General features: G+C 42.5%; 1 protein-coding gene and 1 long non-coding RNA gene across 3 annotated transcripts in view; one reads left to right on the forward strand and one right to left on the reverse strand.

Moving 5' to 3' along the window:
• Positions 1–6,453, reverse strand: part of PAG1 (phosphoprotein membrane anchor with glycosphingolipid microdomains 1) — a 111,715-nt gene extending 105,262 nt beyond the window's left edge. For both annotated transcript variants that reach the window (XM_062641557.1, XM_062641558.1), the window contains exon 1: positions 6,286–6,453. The gene's annotated coding sequence lies outside the window, so the exon portion shown is untranslated. The remainder of the gene's footprint in view (positions 1–6,285) is intronic.
• A 478-nt stretch (positions 6,454–6,931) lies between these two features.
• On the forward strand, positions 6,932–12,292 carry LOC134175510 (uncharacterized). The gene is made up of 3 exons (XR_009969035.1): positions 6,932–6,991; positions 8,755–11,889; positions 11,929–12,292. It is a non-coding gene; the product is annotated as an uncharacterized LOC134175510 (long non-coding RNA).
• The last annotated feature ends 11,213 nt before the right edge of the window (positions 12,293–23,505 follow it).

The raw sequence follows: 23,505 nt of genomic DNA on the forward strand, positions 1-23,505 counted from the left end.
TGTGTTTTGGTTTTTTTTTTTGGAAGACACAAATCCAGACACCACCACAGATACACACTTCAGCCAAGTGGAAAAGGAAAAGTTTGAGCTGTGACACTGAAGCTGAAAGCTAGGATCGGCATGCTGGAACTTAGAGTTACTCCATCAAAAATGCTGTCATCTGGAAATAGCAGATTGATGAAGCCTTTATAGCATTCACCTTTCAATTAAAAAAGAGCAACATATAAAACCTCACATTAAAATAGCTGTAAGATTTGTTAGGGTGCTCTCTCAATGATGTGATTTGAACATTTCCTGTGCATTAGCAATAGTTAGGACTATTAAAGCCTTTAAAGACTGTTACAGAACTTGGCTAATAACTCTATCGCAATCAAGTCATCAGTCAGATGAACTAATGTTTCACTAAGACACTTTTTCCCTTAAAATGAGATTTTGTTAGATCAACTCAGACACACATTAAGTCAGTGGATAGAACAACCCTTTTGTTTTTTTTCCAGGAAACGAAACCCACCACTGTGCTTCAATGTCTGGTAAACAGGAGCTCAAATCACACAAACCCTTGCTCAAATGGGAAACCAGTGTTCGCAAAGACTTGTTCCATTGCAGTCAACAGTCTGAGCTGCTTAACAGCGGTAAAATCTTGAAAGATCAAGCCCAAATATTTCAGTTCTAATTGGTACTGCACATCAAACAACCCTTAATTTGACGTCATGTCCTGCAGTGCACCAGACACAACCATTCACTGATCTAATAATTCATCACTGCTTCTGTGCCAAGATGAAAAAAAGTCTTAAACACAGCAGCTAAGTGGTTCCGCTAAAACACTGGAATGCCACATAACTCCATAAGACAATAAAATGTTTATCTTTTGTCAAGCATTTCATCGCTGCTGTTTAGTAGATGACCTTTTGAAAGAAGCAGCAGAGGCTGACGTACACCTTCATTAAAGCAGCGCCTCCTTCTTCCCCCTGCCTGCAAGAACAATGAGCATGGGAGGGAAGAGGTGAGCAATCCACCGAGTAATGAAGAGATTTTGTTTCAGGGGGTTATCAATTATTTATGAGTAAATCCCCACATGAACGCATCCAAAGCTTAACAGTTTTTAATATGTTTCACTTCTACACACATGGCACAACACAACCAGATGTGAGCTAAACTGGATGTCTGACTATTTGAGGAGTCAAATAGTGAGTTGAATCTGGGTGTTAGTAAATCACTGTTATGTTTTTTAAAGTACAACAGCCTCCTGGATTTATAGCTCTTCCACAAAATTCCTCCAACACTCACAGAAACCATTTTTTTAAAGTATTTCCTACTTATCAAGATCTCTGCAAAGAAAAAGCTCATACCAAAGAAATTCTGTAATTATGCTGACACAGTTGTCTAAGTAGTCTAATATTGACCAGCTTTGAATGGAATTTTATTCCACACAGAACGAAATGGACCTGAACTTTTCCTGTTAAGACAAGACCACATTACGGTTTGGTTTTGACTTTTTTCCCCCCCCTCAACACAAGGGTTATCCTTTCCAAAACAAACCACTTGTCTTTAAAGTAAAATTGTTTCATAACTGTGTTTTTAAAGAGAAGATCCAAAGACTCTTTCTGTCATACAGGAAATGCAAACATTACACCTTGGTCTTCATAAAGCAAGGACAGGAAGACCAAACAGTTGTATTTGCTAGGCACTCTTTCCACGAGAAGTTGTTAATCTATTTACAAATGCCGTCATTGAAATCGGCCATCCTGCAAATCTTGAAATGAAACCAAATCTGCTGTCATGCAGTGACCATCGAGATCTGCAGAACCATTCCTCGACATCCTCTTTCCCACAGATTCCAACCAACAAGAGGCTGCCAAAATCAAAACCCCTGCTGCAGTCATACTTCAATGACTGAGTCTATAGCACGTGCCACAATGGTTCCGAGGCCACCTTTAACACCAAATTCAGGTACATTGTGACCTGGAAACCAGGCTAGTGCACTGCCTGGACGTACCCTGCAGAGCAAGCCCCCTGCCTCTTGAAGTCTCATCTGCAAACTGCCTTTTAAAGAGACAAGTCTGGGGAGAAGCTCTTCAAATAACTTGTTCTAAACATGCAGAATGAGCACTTTCTGCCTTTTTTGCAGAACTGCAGAAGAGTCAAGTCTCTCACACACTCTGTCCCCTCCCATTTAGGCTACCCCTCACGTCAGCACTTCTACAGCTCCACTCCCACTCTAGCCTGGCTAAACTGCTTCAGTACCAATAAACAAAAACCAACCAAAACCATGCCACTTAGAAATCCATTTTAGATTTGTTTGCATTACTTTAGAGGGTTTTTTATGTGCTGGGATGAAAGAAACCCATTAAGTACATCTATATTTACTTCATTACTGTGTGGCTCTTGAAGTTAGATGAAAAGATTTACTCTGGCCAAGTTTGTTTATTCATCAACATCAGCTTAGATATGTTTTCAAAGGCTCATCCTCATCGTATTTACATGAAAGCACACACCTTTTTTCAAGGGTTTTATCACATTCTGAGAGCTGGAAAAGGACAAAAGAAACTTCTGTGAGAATTATGAAATCAAGGATCAGCAGAGAAACAATTCCAATAAATCCCAGTTATTTATGGGAGTGGAAACCACCCTTTCCTACCTGGAGTCATTCTTTCTCACACTGCACCTGTATCAACAGCCACAAACTGTAAGTGAATGACGAATCCCCATGCCCCCTACAGCCACTGGTACGCTGCTTTAGGCAGGAATGCCTGAAGAGTTAACCCAACCTGAAGCAGAAGAGTTTAAGCAAATGTAGTCTCTGAAATTTCTGTGGGTTGGTGGTTTTTTTTATACCTGCACTTAAACAAGAACCATCAGATTTTTTTCATATGTGGTGGTAAAGAAGAACTCTTTGCTGCTGGTAGCGAAGCATTACGTAAAAATATAGCCCACCACCAACCAACCACAGCAGTACAAGTCCTAGTGAACTCTGACAGGAACCCAAACATGACTTGGTAATTGCATGCTTTTAATATCAAATTTTTATCCTCAGGTTATGTAAATATTTAAATTACATTTATGGACACTATCTTTCCTTGTGAGTTTACACTTTCCCACAGAAGACTTCCAGAGTGATTAACAATCCTGATCTTTATCCTTCACACTGACTATTCATTCAACCTTTCTAAACAAATCCTGCTTACATATGACCCAAGAGGGCTGTAACAAGGCAGTGTTTATCTGCCCTAATAATCTACCACCACTGCTTTAATTACAACTTGGTTATATCACATCCAGGAAGCAAGGGAATGCCTCTCATCATTCATCATCTTCACCTGACAGCTGTGCTTGGTGTACCTTTGCAGGAGCAACCTTTGGAGGTTGCAAAACCTTTGTTTTCTGGGAGGTGAAGGGCCAGGGGGAAGACGAACTGGATGCAGCACACATACCCATGAGACACCTACAGAGGAGTCATGGAATGGCACAGCAATTCAGAGCATGAGGGATACCAGGATGGAGATGGGGGAACAGCAACTAAGGACATATTCATTCCTTTCAGTTAAGTTCGCAGGCAGACCAGCAGGCTTCAACTTCCTCACCTGGATTTTACAGGGCCTCCAAGAGCCTACATGAGTGCACAGTAGTTTCAAGTCTAGAGTTTTTTACTAGCAGTAGTATATGCAAGAGTGTGCCCTGCTCACCCTTTCCATGTTTCAATCAACGTAAGCAGCATCTGATCATACGGACATTTATAAATGCACCATTTTCCTACAAAAGAAGCCATCCTGAACTTCTTTCCCCACCAGAACAAAAGCTTTTTGGCATCGTTACACACAGTATAAGACCTGCAACCTTGGGATGCAGAGATGGGCTGCAAGCAGCCAGGCAGCTTGTCTGCAAGCTACAGGCTGTACAACCAGGACCCCATCCAACGCACCTTCCCTGCTAGCTCCAGGCAGGGCTTGGGCCAGCAGCTGCCATTCATTCAGCATACACTCAAACTTGGGAAGGGGCTCTCAGCCCCACTCTGGAAACCTGCATGTGAGGGCAGGACTCCTGACCTCCCACCACCATCCTAGGCTGAGCTACCTAGTACCCCGCACTCAAAATCTGGTCCTTTCTCGACACCTAGAAGCAGAGGCATCACTACAGCAGCCTAGGTAATTGTATTTGAATGATTCATTGTTTCAATCAAGTGTTAAATAATGTTTTCAAGCCTTTCTGGTCTATTAATCTTATTCTTATGTTTTGCAGTTACAAATGAAATAGTGTTGGAACCACTTTGTAAAAACCCCTCCATTCTCCATCCCTGTCCTTAATGGACAGAAAAACACCATCCTCTGTTCCAGCTATTGAACTCTACAGCACTTTACCAGGGGCATCAATGAGCTGATAAACAAATTTAACTCCTTTGTGTGTCATGAAGTCCACAAAGCCCCAGGAAAGAGTGCTCCTTAACTAAATGCCACAGCATAGCCGGTAAGAAGAACTCAGCTGCATTTCTGGTGGATTGGTCAGAACAGTGCTTCTTAAAATATAAATTAGCTCTAGATTTTCTTATTAGGACTTGAAATCCAGTTGCCACTTTCTGATCAATATAACTTTAACAGTAGAATAAATTTAAAGCTTAAGTTATCTAGTAGCAGCAATCTGTATACAATACATGATCTAAAGCCACATACATGTTCAAATGCCTGGCAATAAGCCTTACCAGGAGCACCGTGCCTTAAAATGCAATGGATTACCTATTTCTTCTCCTCATTAAATGACATTTCATAAAAGGACCAGAACAAAAGATAGGTGAGCTTGCTCAGTGTCATACCCCACAACCTTTACTCATCTGAGCAATGTGTTGCCTTCAGATCAGCTTCTCATTCGAAAGTTGCAGATCCCCATTGCTGACCTGAATACTGATTTTATGTTAATAAAATCCTGTATTGAGACACCGGTTAAAGATAAAATTGCTCCTGTACTTCAGGTCTGCAAGATATTGTCCACACTGTACTCGCTGTTTCCTCTGCCCCTGAGGGCAGGAGACACCCGTTACAGGAGATGCTTCACAGGCCACAGAATTTGGCCCCTGTTGAATAAGTTAACACCTGAATTAATCACTTATCCAGTAAGGAGAGGCACTTTTGCTATGATGAAGCTGCACACCTCACATATAGGTATATTTATCAGGGCAAAATTGTTAAAGATGTAAAATAAGAAACCCCGAAATTTGACGTTTCTGCTACTGTATGGTCTAAGAGAAGCAAATACAATGAAAATGTACTTCCATTTACTTACTGGGTATCTTTAGCAGAGCTCATTTCTGCAGATGCTCTTAACAGACACTGCTCCAATCATTTAACTGCAACACAGACAGACTTTGAGAGGACTGAGAGGATTTGCTTCTGGTTTCACAAGGCACACTTACATTTTTGACATACAATTTAATAAAATAAGAACGCTGGATAAAAGTCAATCGAGCATGGCTGCTAGGAAGGCGAGGAAATACTTTCTGCCAGAATCTTAGCTTTGCTCTTTCTCACTCTTTTTCTGCATTTATTACTTAATGGCTCAGTATTATTTCAAAGGCATTGTTTCCTTTTACAAATGTAATCAACTCAAGTATTCAGCACCACAGATGATGTATTACTCTCCTTAAACCCAAATCTCTGAGAGACAGATTAGAAAGAAAGGTTAAAGAGCTCTATCGTTCAAAGCATTATAGTTCAGACACCTATAAATCACTATGTTTGTTTATGTAGATAATAGGCTCCATTAGCGTACGTAACATCTCAAGCTACACAACTTTCTTGGGATGACCGTTTGACAGCTTTCTTCCTTTCCCATCCTAGAAGCACTAAGGGAAGCAAATGCTCCAAACCGAGCAGCACACACGGCAAATGGGGTGTCCGGACTCATTTGTGAGCTTTGAAAAGCAGCCTCTTGCTCTCCTCTGGTGATCCCTTCCTCTTAGAAGAGTTTCCAAGACCAAGAGCAGATGCCACTGACAAACTGGAGTCTGTCACCATGCAATAGCATGTGAATGAAAACGCGGGGCTCGCCCACGGGGGAATCCTACCGCCGGGGGATGCTTCACACGACCCTGCCCCGCACCTATGACCGTGCCGAATTACTCTCCCAGTCACCACATAACGCGCAGCACGGAACGCGGCCAGACAGAACAGCCTCGCAGCCCTGCGGCGGTTCCTCCACCGCCCTCCCGCAGCGACAGCACCCCGCAATACGCACACATTTCCCCCTCCACCCCCCAAAACACAGGCACAGCAACTTCTCGCACCGCCCCCAACTCACCGACAGGCGCCAGCCCCGCGGAGGGGCGCCCCCGAGGATGCCGCCTCCCGCGGAGCGCGGCCCGGGGAGTGCAGCCTGCAGGGGCCGGGCACCGGCGCGGGGAGGGAAGGAGGGGACGGAGGAAGGGAGGAGCAGCAGCAAGTTGCGGCGCGTCTCTTCTTCCCTCCTCCTCTCCTCTGCCCTGTTCTGTTCTGTTCTGCTCTGCTCTGCTCTGCTCTGCTCTTGCTCTGCTCTGCTCTGCTCTGCTCTTGCTCTGCTCTCCTCTCCCCTCCCTCCTCCTCCTCCTCCTCCCCACCGCGATCCCTCCCCTCCTCCGCCCGGCAGGAGGGTCGGAGGGAAGCGGCGGAGCTGGGTTGGGCGGCGCGCGGCCGCGGAGCGCTGCGCGGACAGGCGCGCAGCATTGCGCATGTCCCCGCGCGCGGCGCCGAGAGGTGAATGATGCGGCAGCGCGGGCAGCCTGGGCCTGCCAGCCCCTGCGCGCCGCAGCGCGCCTCTGCGGAGGCTGCGCGGGCAGTGCTGGCACCGCATCCCCTCACTCCGCGGCTGCAGCGGCTCGGTGAGGCCACCGCCCTCCGGGGTAGCACCCGGGCGGCCCCGCTGCTCGGCCGAGGGTGCTCCGGGGAGCAGCGTGGGGAGGAGGATGCCCATGGATCCAAGCGTCCTGTTTTATGTTCCCCCTTTAAGCGACCGTGACTAATGAAGACAGGTATTATGACAAAAGGGACCTCCTCGTAGTTATTGGTGGGATTTTAATGTTGTACCGAGGTCTTTAAGTGAAAGAAGTAGTCATAGTTTACATGGTGTAGGGAAGTGCAAAGGCTTCGCATGAAAAGCACTGTAGGAGCAAAGGCAGGAAAGGCTGCAAAGGTGAAATGTCTAAATTCGATCTCTGGGGATTATTTAGGGAAATTGCACAGTTACTGTAAGTTTCCACCCAGATGTAAGTAAGGATTGACCTAACACCCAGTAAGTTTCTTACTTCCTGAGAACAAGTTCAAACCCCATATTCCATTCTGCAGCAGCACTGGTGTCACATGAGTGGCTGGCTCAAGATTTGAGTCTGAATCTGCATTTGATGTTTACCAAGCAAGGGTTTACCTATGCAGGGAAGTGCTAGAGGTTTCTTTGGTTGGAGTTTTTAATAATCCAAATACAGCAGTGCCATCAGCATTTTCATCTTCACCTAATCTTTGGCTCCGTTTATTGGCTCCGCACACATCCATCCAATGAATCCTCAGAGCCGAGCCTTTCTTCATCTCATCTTTCAGCATCACCAGCTGTTGGGTTCCTCTGTTGATTTCTTTTTTTTTTTCTGCTTTTTTTATTTTTCCTTCTGAGCCTTCTTTAAACTCTTGGTCCAACAAGTTCTGTCCTCATGGGGCAACACAGTCCAAGTCTAGCAGACTCCAGCCCATCTCAGTTTGTCCACATGGCCCCCTCAACAAAATGCATATTATTCTACTACATAGCTGCCAGCTTTTCTGATATCCAGCTGATGGTTGTCATTTTCACCAAGTTGGTGTTGCTTTTCTTCTTGATTCCTAACAAGCCACTGTACTGGCACACTGTAGCCAACCTGATGATGTTTTTCCCAGACTTTTTAAAGAAGGGGAAAAAAACTGCAATAGCGATTGCAGCTGAAGAAAGGAGTGAGAATATGTGACAGATACAGCTCTGCAGTTCCAAAGGTCAGTGCAGAAGGAGGGCAGGAGGTGCTCCACGCTCCAGAGCAGAGATTCCCCTGCAGCCCATGGTGCAGCCCATGGTGAGGCAGGCTGTGCCTCTGCCGCCCATGGAGGTTCATGGTGGAGCAGATCCACCTGCAGCCCATGGAGGATCCCACCCTGGAGCAGGGGGATTTCCAAAGGAGGCTGTGACTCTGTGGGAAGCCTGTGCTGGGGCAGGCCCCTGGCAGGACCTGTGGCCCCTTGGAGACCCACGCTGGAACAGGTTTGCTGGCAGGAGCTTCCAAGAGAAGTGGGATACACAAAGCGTGCCAGTACACTGAAACCCAGAGGAACTTTGTATCTCTTTAAACCTACTGTAGATATTCCCAATCCTCTGGATACTTAAGTTTATTTGGATTTTATCAGTTAAAAAACTTCCAAAAAAGTGTAAGCTAAATCAAAACCATATACTTGCTTTTGAACAAGGGTCACTACATATGGAATAAAAAGGGTATTACCATAACAATCTATATTCTCATCATAACTTACACTCCTGTTGAAATGCAAACAAAGCCAAAGACAGCTCCAAAGGAGAAGGTGCGGCTCTCCTTTGCCTCTTCCTTTCTTCTCTCCTACCTCCTCTCTCCCCTTTGCCTTCCAGGTCCAAATACGATTTGGTTTAATTTGTCTTCCTCTGTGTTTAGGAAGAAAACAATTATTATACATTTCTCTTTTAAATCTAGGGCAGTGGGGTTTGCTCATTAACTTTTTTTTTTTCCTTGTTTTTTTTTTATTTTTGCAGCCCTATTCAGCATGCAGCCAAAGATCAGGAAGGAAAGAGGAGATGTGCAGAATGAAGGAAAAGAGGTAGCCTGTGATCTCTTGACAAAAGGGGAATGATCATTCATGGAGTCAAAATGGAGCAGGAGTGTGTCTGTAAAGGCAGAGAGATGGGAGAGATGGAGGGAAAGGAACTGGGCAGGCAAGAGGCAAAGATGAAGTCCTTCAAAAAGGCTAGTGAAAATCAAGTCCTCCTAGATATGATTAATTCTGCACTCCACAAGAGTGAAACTATTCCCCCCTGCCATTTCTGTGACAGGCACTCCCAGAGGCCCCATCACTGCTAAAGCTCCATTATCTGAGGCACTGCGCTGATACATAAATGACATGGTCCCTGCAATAAGGGCCTTACAGTTTAACATGAGCCAAAATGCAATAAAGGAATGTAATATACAGAATAAAGGACCAGGAGAGGAAGGACAGCCAAAACCTTGCAAGCCTGCATTGCAGCCTGTGTGTGTTACGCAACTTCACAGTTATAATCATGTAGCTAATACAACAATAATGTTCATACACAGTAGCGACCCACCCTCCATCTCAGGCACTTCTATTTCTTTTTTTTTTCCCCTTGAAGAACCAAGAAAAATCACACACACTTTTAACCTTTTGCCCAAATAGCTGTTGGTGGTAGTAGTTAGGGCAGCAGGCTAACACAGTAATAGCTGGAGCAAAAGGCATATGAGCCGCTGGAGGTCACAGCCCTTTGACTTGTAACATCTTGTGAGAGCTGGACATGTACAAGCTTCCCTCTGACCCGAAGTGGAATTGCCTATGTCTGTCCCTGCTCAGCCCCTGCACTGCCTCGCATGGTTTCAGTGTGAGTCTTTGTAAGTGAGCTGGATGCAGAAGTTATTTTTCAGCTGGATCAGTTCTCCCAGCTCCCAGTGAAGGCATAGAAATACCCTGGCCAGCCAGTGTGGGAAGGAGCACCAGGGCCAGGCAGAGGGACAGTGGGGCTTACACAAGCTGCTGGAGGCCTTAGGTTCCAAAAGCAAAGTATTTGCCTCAGCTGCGCTTCTGCAAAGCAGGTGGTTTTACTATTAGGTGCTCAAATTTAGACACGGTTTCAGTTTCCTAGGATGGCATGCACTAAGTCAGCAGCTCACCTCCACCAAAATGAGGAGGCCCTTTTCCCAGCCATGCAATCCCATCATCTTTTTTATCAGCTCTGCTACCTGTGAATAAATGAAGCCCTTCACTCACCACTGCTGTTCACTGACCAAGCAGAAACATGACCCAGAAGAAAACAGCTGCCTGATATTTTCTCTGCTGGGTTAGTGAGTTGAATCAGCTTACAGGCAAGTTCATGAAGCTCCAGAGCTACCCTAAGTGAGACAGCAGGGTCTTTGGCTAGGAAGAGGTCTGGGTTAGAGGAGAAAGAAAAGGAGGAGAAAGAACAAGACTTCCCCCTCATGGCAAGAGCAAGCCATCAGATATGCTTAGGTGCTTATAACTGCAACTTTAGAGGTCAATTTACCTGTGTTATCCCAGGATACACAAACTGCGTGGGAACAGGCAGCTCTGCAGTTTGCTGCAATCCCTAAATTCATTCCCATTCCCATTTTATATAATACTAGTGTGGTCCTAGTTCCATGTATCTTATTCATGTAGAAATACTCATTAAAGAAGTTTAAGTAACTGGGGGAAAATCTGAGTTCTCAGCCTGCAGGTTTCTGTGGTTTGGGGAAACTGAATTATCTTTTGAAGATATGTTGAGGTATATCCCCTAATTCTCATTTGTGTATAGTATAAGCAAACCCATTATAAAAAAGAATGCAACTTTAAAGTACACAAGTGTAAATTTCCCATGGGTAACTAATGCAGTAAGTACCGTGGATTTAAACAAGCCCTTCCAGTGTCCCTCACCCATGCCAGTTTGTGTGGTTTAATTTTCTCTATATCTGCATTAAGACAGGGGAGAAGCTCATCCTTCCTCAGCTCCCTCTCTCTGCACACTGGAAAAAACTTGGAATAAACTGATGTGTGTTCCTTTCTATGTGCCAGCCCTGCATCCCTTCTAGCCTCTCATCCATCTAGTGTGGACTTTGTCCTCACTTAACAGAGTGTATTATGACATTGCCTGGAGCTGCTTACAAAGATAGTAATTACACCTCTATAAGTACATTGTTGGCCTGGTTTTCAAAAGGTCTGAGCAGCTCTGCTTCTTTAAGGAGCAAAATGACCTGAGGATACCATCACCTTTGGAAATCAAGCCATTAGGGATAGGAAGGAGAGTTTAAAGGAGGCATGGGGGCTGGTAGGAAAGCATTGCTTCCATTCAAGGAGCACATCAGTAAGAAGCTGCCACCATCAAGAGGACAGAATAAATATCCTAATAGAACTTTATTACAGGCCAGAAAAATCCTGTGAAAGCCTGGATGGCTACATGCTGCATCTCTGAAATCAATGACAAAACACATTATGGTTGAGGCATGTAACATCGTTCTGTCAAAGGAATGGCTCCTAGCATGGCCAATTTATCTGAGACGGTCATTGTTAGTTCTGCCCCCCTGTTAATGCCAAGGCCTTGTGTGCAAGTAAGCTATCTTCTGACAGAAGCGCTGGGCCTAGGCTTTCTCCAAAGGACATAAATTTATTAAACGAACAAAGTCATTTCTTGTGATGCTGCCATCAGGGAAGCCCACTTCCATGCTTCTTACCAAGGAGGAAGGAGAGAAGACCAAAGGAGCTGCTGTATCTGCTGAGTAGTGCCGGGACCCACAGTCAGCCTTAGTAAATAACCAGTCTCCAGCATGGGGTGGGCTCCAGCGTCTTGGCTGTGGCTTCTGACTTTGCCAGCTTTGGAATGCCTTGACTTGGCTGCGATTACTCTTCAGCAGCATAACTACAGGGGAGCACAGTGAGGTCTGCAGTACATCTGCCTGGCACTTTTCCATACACAGCTTTCCACCCAGGAATCCTATTGTCATGAGATATTAGATTCTTTAGGCTCATCAATTCCGGTGACACAATCCAGCAATTTATTTTTAGACAGAGCACGCAGGTGTCCATGGCAGCATTTTAGCTGACAGTGCTGCAGTATTGCTATGCAGGAGCACTTGGTTGTTCTTTGTGTCTTGACTTGTTACTGGAAAAGGTGTTTATTTTTACCACTTAACTTGGTTTTTATCTTTAGGAATGGTCTGAATAAGACAAAGGAAAACATTTGCACCCTTAAACTGAATTTCACCCATCAGACTTTCAGCATGCTGATGGGAAACAGGAGAAGCAAGACTAACGATTCATGTGCAGCATTGATTGTAGATGATGGCTGGAAAAGAGAACAAAAATAATAAATTAAAACTAATGATTGCAACTGATTGAGAAAATATTCTGGTTCAGAAAATCACATAAAAATTAGTTGGGTTTATTTTTTTTTTCCACAAGTATTAGAAATCTGCATATGAATGATTCAGTCAGAAAACTGGTTTGTAGTATTGAAGATACTGACAATCTACATTCAGCTATAAACTATTTTTTTTGCATAACTACCTTAAATAAAATCTTTAAAATTGCTGTGATACAATCCCTCATCAATATCTTTAAACTGCCACTTAAGAACATTAGGACCACAGTATTCATTTTCTAGGAGAAACAATACAGTTAAGTGAGTTTGACCCAAACTCATCTGAATGTAATTACTAGACTGGCAAACTGCCTTCTAATGACAGTCACAAGCATCATGCTGGAATCTACAAATTACTTAGTCTAGCTGAGCTCGCACTCTTCATATTAAAATGTGATAACTACACAATTTCAGTTTGCTGCTGCAAAGTTCAGGGCATATTGCTAGCTTTGGGAAATAAAGGACCAATTTCTCACTGCTAAATATGAACAGAGATGGTGCTGCATTGTGTGTAAAGAGGCTGAAGTGGTCCTTAAAAACACACTGAAAAACCCCATCAAGAAACCCAGGCCATTACCACAGAGGAGCCATTACAAACGTCTAGCCAGACCACAGAGCAAGTATTTGGAGGCAAATCAAAACCTGCCTGAGGAACTGAGTAAAAAAGATTTTCCAAATTCACTAATGCTCATTTCAATTAATAGCCCACCTGCCAAGTGTAGCGAATCTGAACATATTGTGGCCATTAATGCTCAAAAGTAGCTTTTCACAATAAAAAAAGCCAAAAGATGAATTATTGAAAGGAAAATCAGTACCACTGCCACTCTGTCACACTGAGGTAAATGGTTGATTCTTGCAAAGGCTTGAAAAAAATCTTTGCCTTTAGGCTGAGTGATTATTACTCACAAAGACACCAGAAAAACATGGAGAGCAGGAAGGAGAAGGGCTGAAGTCATAGTCCAGAGTGAGAGCTGCGGTGGTGCAGGATGTGAATTACATTTCTCAAGGTGAAAATTGTCTGCTCTGAGATCAGGAATTAGTGGAACAGACACTGCAGCCCATTCCCTCCCACCCACCCCAGATGGGAAAGTACAGATTCTCTCTCCCTGGTTTGCTGTCTGGGCAAGGGCCTGCGGGGAGGGTTCAGGTCCTGAGGCTGGAAGGAGTCCAGAAGAATGCTCAATTTGAATGACAAATGCTTCATCAGTGTATGACTTCTTTTCACAGCTGTCTGCATTTAGGAAGGGAAGGATTACACGCTAAAGTGGTTGACCTTTCCCACCTCCCTTACCAGGAAGCTGGAGGTTGAATTAAAGATTCAGAGTTCCATGGCATGCTAAATGCCATGTGTGGTGTCAGGCTTGTGGCTAGCAGCCTTACAAGAAGTGCCACCAGAAAGGCTACAGGCAAGGGGGAATGACTACAGGAGCATCAGCTAGTCTGAAAGAATCAGCAGCCCAAGGGAATTGAGCTGAGCCAGTCCTGACGCAGAGCTGTGACATCGAGGAGTCCAATTCCCATACAGTCTTTTACCTTTTACTTCTGTAATAGTTTTTCTTTGAGGCTTCTCTGGATGGCTTTGAGTTGTCAGGCAATCAGAAGCGAAGCCTGGAGGACCTGAAAAAAAATGAAATATGTTTTGAGCCTCATGAATGATTTTAATGGCTATGTGTATCTCCCCTCTCTGTTGGTATCTTACAAATAAGAGAAAAGGATTTTAAAAATAACCTTGAAGTTAATTTTTAATACAGGCATAATAATTAATTAAAACTCCAGAAATTAATTTTGAGCTAAATGAATAATTCAGGTGCACCAAGATACAGATGTATTTAAAATGAGAAGAAAACAAAATCCATTACATAGAGGAAAATTACAGACAGAATAAAATTTAAACGTCATAATTTGAAATGCAAAAATGTAATATATGTGTTTTAAACTAAGTCAGATGAAGGTTGTCTCCACTTTCTTTTCCCACCTTTTCAAATCTTGCAGAAGGAAACATGCCTCAGGCAAACTCAGGAACTATTTCCTTTTTGATAAGAAGGCTTTTCTGTTTCAAAGGCTATTGGCTCAGTAGTATAGCTAAATCTATTTCAGATTCAGGAAAAGTAACGCTTTTGATTTAGTACAGTGTTAATGTTAGGAAAGATATCTAATCCTCAGTTTTCTGAAGTCTCTTCAAACTGTCCTTTATCGCTATGCACATACTACCCTATATCACTATGCAACATTCACTCTTAAAAATGTCTGCTACTTTCTTTACTATCAATATCTTGGTTGGAAGCTGGTTGGTTCACTTGGTTGGTTCACTTCCAGGGGACCTGCTAGAGGGGGATCAGTTATCCCATGTGGCTGGAACAATCCTAGTGTGCAAACCCTTTTTCTTAACATCTTCAGACCTTCAGTCACTGCTTTCTTCCACTTCTTACATGCTGTAGACTGCATAGCCCACTCCTGCCTTTGTGACCTTGCAATTATTGCCCACAATTATTGATAAAAATGTGATTTCTTTAAATATTTTTCTCAATTCCTTGAACTAGTGACTAGATCTGAAGAGCTGATGAAGAAACAATATGCAGTTCCCTCCATATCCTTCAAGCTACATTGCTGACTTGTGTCCTTTTTTTTCCTTCACCAGGTCTTCTTCTCTTCCCCACTGGCTATACTGTGTAACCATGCCATAGAGATATTAATGTAATTACTGGGCAAGACAAATCAATGTGGATTTTGAACTGCCTGGGTGTTACGTTCATGTCCTCTTTTCTGGGGCAGCCCTTGTACAGCTGGTGCAGAGAAGCAGAAACAAGCTCTCTAATAACCTCAACAAATTCTCAGGACTAAAGTGATGGAGATTGTTTTACCATTATAGTGGTAGTGATACAGCAGTTACAATGTCTGTCTGAAAAATCACATACTTCAGGAGTTCCTAAGGCAGCTACAGAAAATGTTGCTCCACTTTTCACTGAGGCTGGTATTATAAAATCAGAAGCAAATCCTTAAAAATTTTAAGATAATAATCTGGCTGGGTTTGATTTACAAAAAGTCTTTCTTGGGTTTAAGAGAGCAATTAAGGATTTGCTCTGTATAAGCTCACACATCTCTGATGGGAATTCCTTTGTCTTTGTTTTAGGGCAAAAAGTCCATGTCTCCAGGCCTGGTGCTCTATATTGCCTAGTTTGACAGCATCCATTTACCACGTGCTCAGCTCGAGGAGCACAAATGTGGACAGTGGCAGAAGGTGCTGACCACACCTGTCCTGGGTTTTCACCACTTCCCTCTTGGGCTGGTAAAAATTCCAAGGCTGCCTTCCCAAGAAACTCCCTTAGGGGGGAACAAAGGCAATGGAGAAAGTTGGTGTTATTTTAACCTCAAGAATTAGTATATTTAACTGAGATGGACTGTGCTGTGCCTAATGTACCTGGTGTAATTCTACATGCACTTAAGCCTAGTTTTAATAAAGTTGGTGTTTTACATGAATTAAAAAAAAAAGGGGGGGGGGGGCCAGAACCCCCAAGTCTTCAAGCAACTTCCTTACAAAAAGGAGAAGAGCAGAAAGAGGCCATCAAAGATCACAACAGCTTTGGGGATGCAGAAACTGCCCTTTCAGACAAATTCCCATAGGACATTTTAGTGGGGGCCTTCCATGTCAGCTCACTCCTTGGGTGTGGTCATTATGAAAACTACTGTTTTCCCAACGTGAAGATTTCAAATTCCATTTGCCACTTTTGTCTTATTTGCTATTTCAATAAGAGGCTACATTTCTGTAAACCATTACAATTTTATGGTGCTGAGACACCAGAAGGGTTTGGAGTGACTCTCACCAAACTACCTGAAAAATAGGTCAGTGACTCTACATTTTCAAGAGAACTGCAGTGCTACAGCAGAAACTGAGTTAATCCTGATGTATATGATGAATATACCCCCTAGCCTTACTGCATGGGAGAATGTGGACATAAACATATCTTCATTAATCTTAACTGATTATTTCTAAAGGAAAAGGCCTCATGACATTTTCTTTTTGCATTAAATACCATGGGACAAAATTTGTTGAGTTTGCTTGTTCAAACAGAGGCATCTAAACCCAGATTTAGACTGTAGATTCTTGGGATGGGAAAATAAAATTTCATGGAAACACAAAAATAATAAAAATAATAAGTAATAAAAATTTATGTATGGAATTTTTCTTCCCAAATCTATAATTCTATAAGTCTATAGTTAACTACACTTAGATAATTCTATAATTCTATGAATCTATAGTTAACTATACTTAGATAATTCTATAATTCTATAAATCTGTAGTTAACTATACTTAGATAAAAGACAGTCCTCACATAGTGATGGTTCAGCTAATGAAATGTATAGATTTAGGTCTATGCAGCTACACAGTCATCGTTAAAACCCTGCAGGAAAGCCCTGGTGTATTCTAACTTACTGAGTTTCCCCAGAGCAGTTCTTTCCTGCTGTATTTCATTTCCGTCTTGGTTTGCTGCTTTTAAATAGCTATTTTTAAAATTCTGAAATCTCTTTACAGCTGGCAGGCAGAAAGCGTGGGCTGCAGGCAGAGATGGGTAGGGAAAAGGAGGGAAAGAGGGAGAGCAAATCTGAAGTACGTCAGAATGAATGTAAACATTACCTTACATAATGTAACATGGAAATTCTTTCAAACAATATTAAAGCCCTTCTGGACAGAGCAGACACCAGAGGACAGAGCAGGGACAAACGCACTAACTAAGGTTATATATATTGCATGAAGGCACACTTAGAACAGTTCCCATTGAGTTATAAACCCTTGGACTAATGTGATGAAAAAAAGACAAATTATGTGTCAATGACTACAAATAAAAATAGAATCATCCAAGTAACCACAGGGTGCCTAGGATGGGTATTGATGTGGGGAGATCAGGGATTGTGCAAAGAGTTTAGGTGGCCTCCCAAGTAATGGGAGCTCCTGGTGGGACATGTGGTTTCAGGGGAGTAACAGAGGGCTCTAAGAAGCAGGAGACAGACAGGAAGAAACGTCAGGAAGAAACACTGCAGTGACAGACCCATTACTCAACACCCAGGCTTTGAAGGCTCCATGTCAGAAAGCCTATGGGAAAAACACCAGCAGCAACCAGCACTGTTGCTGGTGCTGTTGGATGATCAGCAGAGTGGGCAGTGGTGAGGGCAGTGGCAGTCTGACAGCCTCAATAGGCTTTGTCCTGGTGGATTCGGGACTGTTCTGGTAAGGAGCAGCTTCTGTTCAGAGCTGCTGAGAGGCAGAGGCATGAGCAAGAGTACCAGAGCTGTTCTCCAGGGCTCTTCTTTTGATGAGAGAGATGGAAATATCTGTAAAATCTAATTAGCTTGTAAATGAGGAGATTTCTTAAGTGATCTGTCACAGGCTATAAATAACACAGTTCAGAAAACAAAGTCCTAACAAAGATTCAGTGCATAGAAGCTGAAGCTGGGTGAGTACAAGCTAAAAATAAAACGTAGATCTTGACCAGTGAAACAGCTTATGACAGGATGTGGTTAGCATCTCTCTCACGTTAATGCTTTAAATCAGGATTAGATTCCCTTCTTTAAAAAAATGCTCTCATCCAGTCATCAGAGAGATGTGCAGTGCTGCATTCCCAGGATAAACCATAAAATCCTAGGGAGTTATGCTGAAGCCTGCAATAATGCACCCCAGACTTAAAATCTGTGACTCTAGAATAACCACCCTTGAGCAATATGTGATTAGAAGGGTTGAAAATGTGTATTAATTAACACTGAAAAGCTAATCAAAGAGGGTTGGTAAATCAGGCAACCATAAAGGACAGGCTATAGAAACAAGTTTCAGCACTAGGAAAATATGTAGGAATGAAAAGTGTTGTCAGAGTAACATTTCTCCTTCAAAATAGCTTTGTAGGATGATTAACTTATTGTAGGCTTTTTGTGGCTAATGCATACTTAAATATTCCTCACTTTTTCATAGGTACATAAATTGCAAAAGGTCTATGTGCAGCTACATAGGATTACAGAATTGCCATTAGGCTGTATATTTTGAGCATGGTCTCACAGTGAAAGCAGAGATGGGACTTGGGTCCCTCTCCTGCACAGCAAGGTTATTTCTGAGGGGAGGATGTTGGCTTCTGTGAGACATGGCTCAACGGCTCCAGCTTTGCCCAACTGAGAAAGGTTGCAGATGAATTTGCTATAGGAAAGTAAACCTTAGAAGCATGTAGATGCCTGTGAAATCCTCTTGAGATTTCACCCCTAGTGTCTTAATGCATCTTGTTAACTGTCAAGTGCCAAGTCTGCATTCATCAATTAAATGAGAATCATTACAAACTGTCTCACCCATTGTCACAGAGGCAAAGGTTCCTTTCAACTCTAATAAATTAAATTAAATTGGCTTAAACCCTGCAACCATAGACAGATTGGCTTTGTGTTGAGAAGCATTAGTTTGATTGACACCTGTCTGGTTGACCGGGTATGGTTACCAGGATGAATAGCATCAGACAAAGGGGTTTTGTGTGCTATGGGAGGGGTTTTCCATGTACACCATCAGCTGGTGGATGCAGCACCTCGAAGAAGCATCCAACCACTTATGAAGCATTACTGGCTTTACATTAGAATGTAGGAGTTTTCTTATGAAGCTATGAACATGCGGCTAAATATGTGTAAATGTTACCACTGTTGCTCTTTCATCCATCTCTATTCAAGATATCAAGCAGGAGACAAGATGTATTTAGCAAGAAAACGTATCTCACATGAGATTTTCTCAACATTTCTTCCCAGTTAGCAGGTGCTCCGGTGACTGACAAGAGAGTTTTTACCTTTGTTGCCAGAAAGTGGATCCAGGTGATCTTTACCCTGTGTTTTTTAAAGAAGTCTTTTTTTTTTTACCTAACAGCCGCCTGCTCAGCAGAGCTTCCTGGTTTTTAAGTTTCATAAGATCACTGTCCACAAACATAAGCCCCTACATGGCATCACCGGTAATTCACCTTTGTTAAACCTCATCTGCATTGAATGTGTTCTGAACAACCGCTGCAGCCTCGCATTCAGTATGGGGAAGCTGTATTACTACACTAACTGCCATATGATTGCGTTCTGGCAGCAGACGGTTGCATATGAAATGAGAATCTGGCTGGGAACAGTTCAGAATTGGTGCTGACAGTTTAGCTTCACAGCCAGTGCAGCTCAAGGTGGCTTTACTTAAGACATTGAGCATTCTTCCACCTAAGGCTCTGGCACATGGGATTTCTGAGAAGAATGGGAGAAGCTGGAAAGAAGATGTTCATGTTTTTTTAATTTTCTCAACAATTTATTTTAAAGGTGCCATTTGTTAACATGTTGTGTAGTTGAATTACACAGCTGCAGCTGCTTCAAAATACAGTTAAAGTGGCTGCAATTTTGCAAACATTTCAAATTGAGAACAAAGAGCAAGGGAACTGGATGGCTATGTTACATGCAAATCAATAATCCAACTTTATAAGAAAGGCTTAATGTTCTGACTTGTTGTTACGAATTTAGGTACAAAAGATTTCAAAGTGATAGTAATCCAAAAATGGATTACTATCTTACTAAAGAGGAATATGCCAATAATTTCACTATGTAAATGTAACTGATTGTCAGCTGAATATATTTAATGTTTTCTGGGCTAGCTCTTGTAGGATACCTCATCCTGAGAAACATTCAGTCAAATTTAATGGCAACATTGTCTTCTGGCCTCTGGTACTAGAATCCCTCGTCTAGAAGTAGCGGTGTTGCTTCTACCTTCCTTCCTTTCAATGCTTTTGGTGTGATTCTCACAGCAGAGAGACAGATGGGTGTAACCACAAACACACATCTCCAGTGACACAGCAGAAGTGATTTCATCACCACTGGCGTCAGATGAGGTCAATGGCTGGTATATCTTGCACTTGAGAACATGGTGCTTGTGGTTTTTCTCAGTACTCTTAAGATAGGGGCTCTTTCTAACCTATTTTGCTTTCTCCTCTCAGTCATCTGAGCACAGCAGACTGTAGTAATTTGCCACTGACTTGTCCATGTGCTACAGACTGTCATATCAGTCAGTAAGAGTGATTTGTACAGTAAAGCAGTTGGTGCTGACGAGCCAGTGTCTGTACCATATGAGGAAGCTGTATTTCTACACGGTTTGCAATAGGATTATGTAATGGCACTAGAAATTTGCATCTTTCAGAGAATGTTTCTAGACCAGCTCTAGTCTGCTCTTACGGTTTAAATGCCCATTTCTGGCTGGACCACATTAAGTGTCTTCTGTTTTAGTTTCATCTAAAAGAAGTTCATCTTATGCCCTCCAAGACCACCTGAGGATGACAACCAAACCAGCTGGCTGAGTGTGGTAAGAAGTTTCACCTTAGAACTGAAATAGTAATGTAGATGTGTAGACATTACTATTATAAAATACTAATATTTCTGGTAGAGTTGTGGAAAAGGTTATTTTTAAAATACGGAAAAAAAATAATCTCCTTCTGGGTCTAGAAAATCTACTGTTACAGAGGTGAGAAAGGTACAATACTTGAACTATTAATGAAATTAGAGGTAAGTCTAGGAAGCATAATACCATGATCCACAGCTCCTAGAACTGTTTCTCACAGGATAGGCCTTTACAGGCACCTACCTCCTTCTTGCTTATAAAAATAGAGCAGCCAAAAAGCAATTCTTCCTTTGCGTAAAATTGAGATAGAATCTAGGGAGCCAGGAGTAACTAAGCTGCTGTCCCAGAATCTTCTTGCTGAGATGGAAGCAGAATGCTGTGACCCCAACCTGGGCTTGGTCCTTGAGATATTGTCAGTTGTATGAGGCGTGCCGAAAGCCCTCAGCTGCTACTGTCCAGTGTGCCTCCAGCACATTGCTGCTACCTAACCCAGCCACAGATTAAGCCCAAGGTTTATATATTATAAGCCTTTATATTATCTTATAAATCACATCCAGACTGAACACAGTATTGTGTATGCCAGCATCACTCTGATGATAGAGGTGGGGGAACCTGTGTGTCTATTAGAGCCACAGAGACATTCACAGAGGGTGAAGTGGCTGCAGTCTTTGCAAAGATTCCTGCATAAATCTGTAGTAAATATGGAAAAAATCATTCTGAGAAATGACCATTCATAGTTCAGGGAGATATCCAGGTGTGCAGGTCAATGCTTAACTGTCAGCTTTGACAAGTATTTCATTGCTCATGCAAGAGACCCAAAGGAAAATCACAGATAGAGAATTTATGCTGATGGCACTGCTGGGCCTGTGAAAGAGATTACACAAGAGGTCAATAAAATGAACTTACAGTAGCATTTCTAAAGAATAGAATCAGCAGATGCATCAGAAAGTTTAATATGTTAAGAAGAGTGAACACCTCTCTGGGCAAGGCAAACCGTGTCTCCAAAATGTACTGGAGCATGAGAAGGAATCAAAAGGCATGTGGGCAACTCATTGTGTTGATACATTCTTCTTGGACTTTCAGAAGCTATTTGAAAGAGCTTTTCAGCAAAACCATCTAAACCCCAAAGCTATTATGAGACAAAAAATGTTTCTCACCTGAATAAATGACTGTTTTAAAGATAACAAGCAAACAGTAGAAATAAATGGTTTGTTTGCACAGAAGGGAGAGGTCACTCTGGGAAGATAGAAGCTTGAAGGCATCTCTGTGGGAGCTTGTGCTGTTCAAGTTCTTCATAACTGATCTGAGATCAGTGATGAATTGTAGGGTATCGCTATGATCCTAAGGTGTTCATGTAGGAAACGAAAAGGCCAGCTATGAATAGATACAGAATGAACAACCTTGGTGTCCTGATTTAGGCTGTGATAGAGTTAATTTTCTTCCTAGTAGCTGGGGCAGAGCTGCAGTTTGGTTTTACTCTGACAACAATACTGATAACACACCGATGTTCTACTTGTTGCTATGTAGTACTTACCCTGACCAAGGACTTTTCAGTCTCATACCCTGCCAGTGAGGAGAGGCACAAGAAGCCGGGAAGAAGCAGAGACAGGACACCTGACCTGAACTAGCCAAAGGGGTATTCCGTACCACAGCATGTTATGCCCAGTATATAAACTGGGGGGAGTTACCTGGAAGAGACTGCTGCTGGGGGTATTGGTCAGCGGATAGTGAGCAATTGTATTGTGCATCACTGCTGTTAATTGGGTTTTATTATTTCTTTTTCTTTAGTTTTAAAAAATATTATCATCATTATTATCATTAGCATTATCTTTATTTCAATTATTAAACTGTTCTCAACCCATGTGTTCTATGTTTTTCTGATTCTCTTCCTCATCCTGCTGTGGCAGTGAGAGTGAGCAAACAGCTGCATGATACTTAGCTGCCAGCTGGGGTTAAACCACAACATTTGGTAATGAAATGGATGCTGAAATGCAACGTAGGTAAATGTAAAGCGATGAACATGGGAAAAACCAGCTCTATATCTGCAATGATGGGTTCTGAGTGAGAATCATAGAATCATAGAATAGTTAGGGTTGGAAAGGACCTTAAGATCATCTAGTTCCAACCCCCCTGCCATGGGCAGGGACACCTCACACTAAACCATGTCACCCAAGGCTTTGTCCAACATGGCCTTGAACACTGCCAGGGATGGAGCATTCACAACCTCCCTGGGCAACCCATTCCAGTGCCTCACCACCCTCAAATGTCAGCTCAATGCACATTAGTGATGAAAAACCAAGTCTAATGTTAGGAATTACTATGGAAAGGAATAAAGATCAAATCAGAAATTATTATTATGCATAATATTAATCCACATTTTGGACGCTGTATGCAGTTCTGGTCTCCCTATCTCAATATGTGTAAAATAGAACTAAAACATATGTACAGAGGGAGAAAGAGAAGATAAAAAGAGAAAAAAGGAATCGAGGGAAACGTAACGGAGTCTACAGAGTCATGAGGGACACAGAGAAAGTGAATAGGTCATGATCATTCTTTGTCTCAGTAGAAGAATCAGCAACAAATGCAACTAGCATGCAGCAAATTCAAAACTAACAAAAGGAAATATTTTTCATACATGGTGCTGTTTAAGCTATGAAATGATTTGCCACTGGGTATGTGAGATGGTAAAAAAGTGCATGGGTTAAAAAAGCAACTGGGATAAAATAATGGAAGAATAATCTATTGAGGACTATTAAATACATGCTATATATTAAGTACCTACCACTGAGTGCATTTAATAGGCTGTTAAATACCACCTCTAGCTAAGAAAGTCCCCGAGCCACAGCACAGTGGAAGCTGGGAGAGACTTTAAGAGAAATACCATTATGTGCTTGTCTTTCTCTCATGCCCTTCTTTTGGTGTTTGGACTTGGTCCCTGATGAAGAAATGGAATTAAACAGACCTTTGATCTGGCCCAACATGGTCAGTCCTATGTCCAG

The sequence above is a fragment of the Pezoporus occidentalis genome, unplaced genomic scaffold, assembly GCF_034315485.1.
Source record: "Pezoporus occidentalis ecotype Australia unplaced genomic scaffold, CSIRO_AGI_Poc_V1 ctg69, whole genome shotgun sequence".
NCBI lineage: Eukaryota > Metazoa > Chordata > Aves > Psittaciformes > Psittacidae > Pezoporus > Pezoporus occidentalis.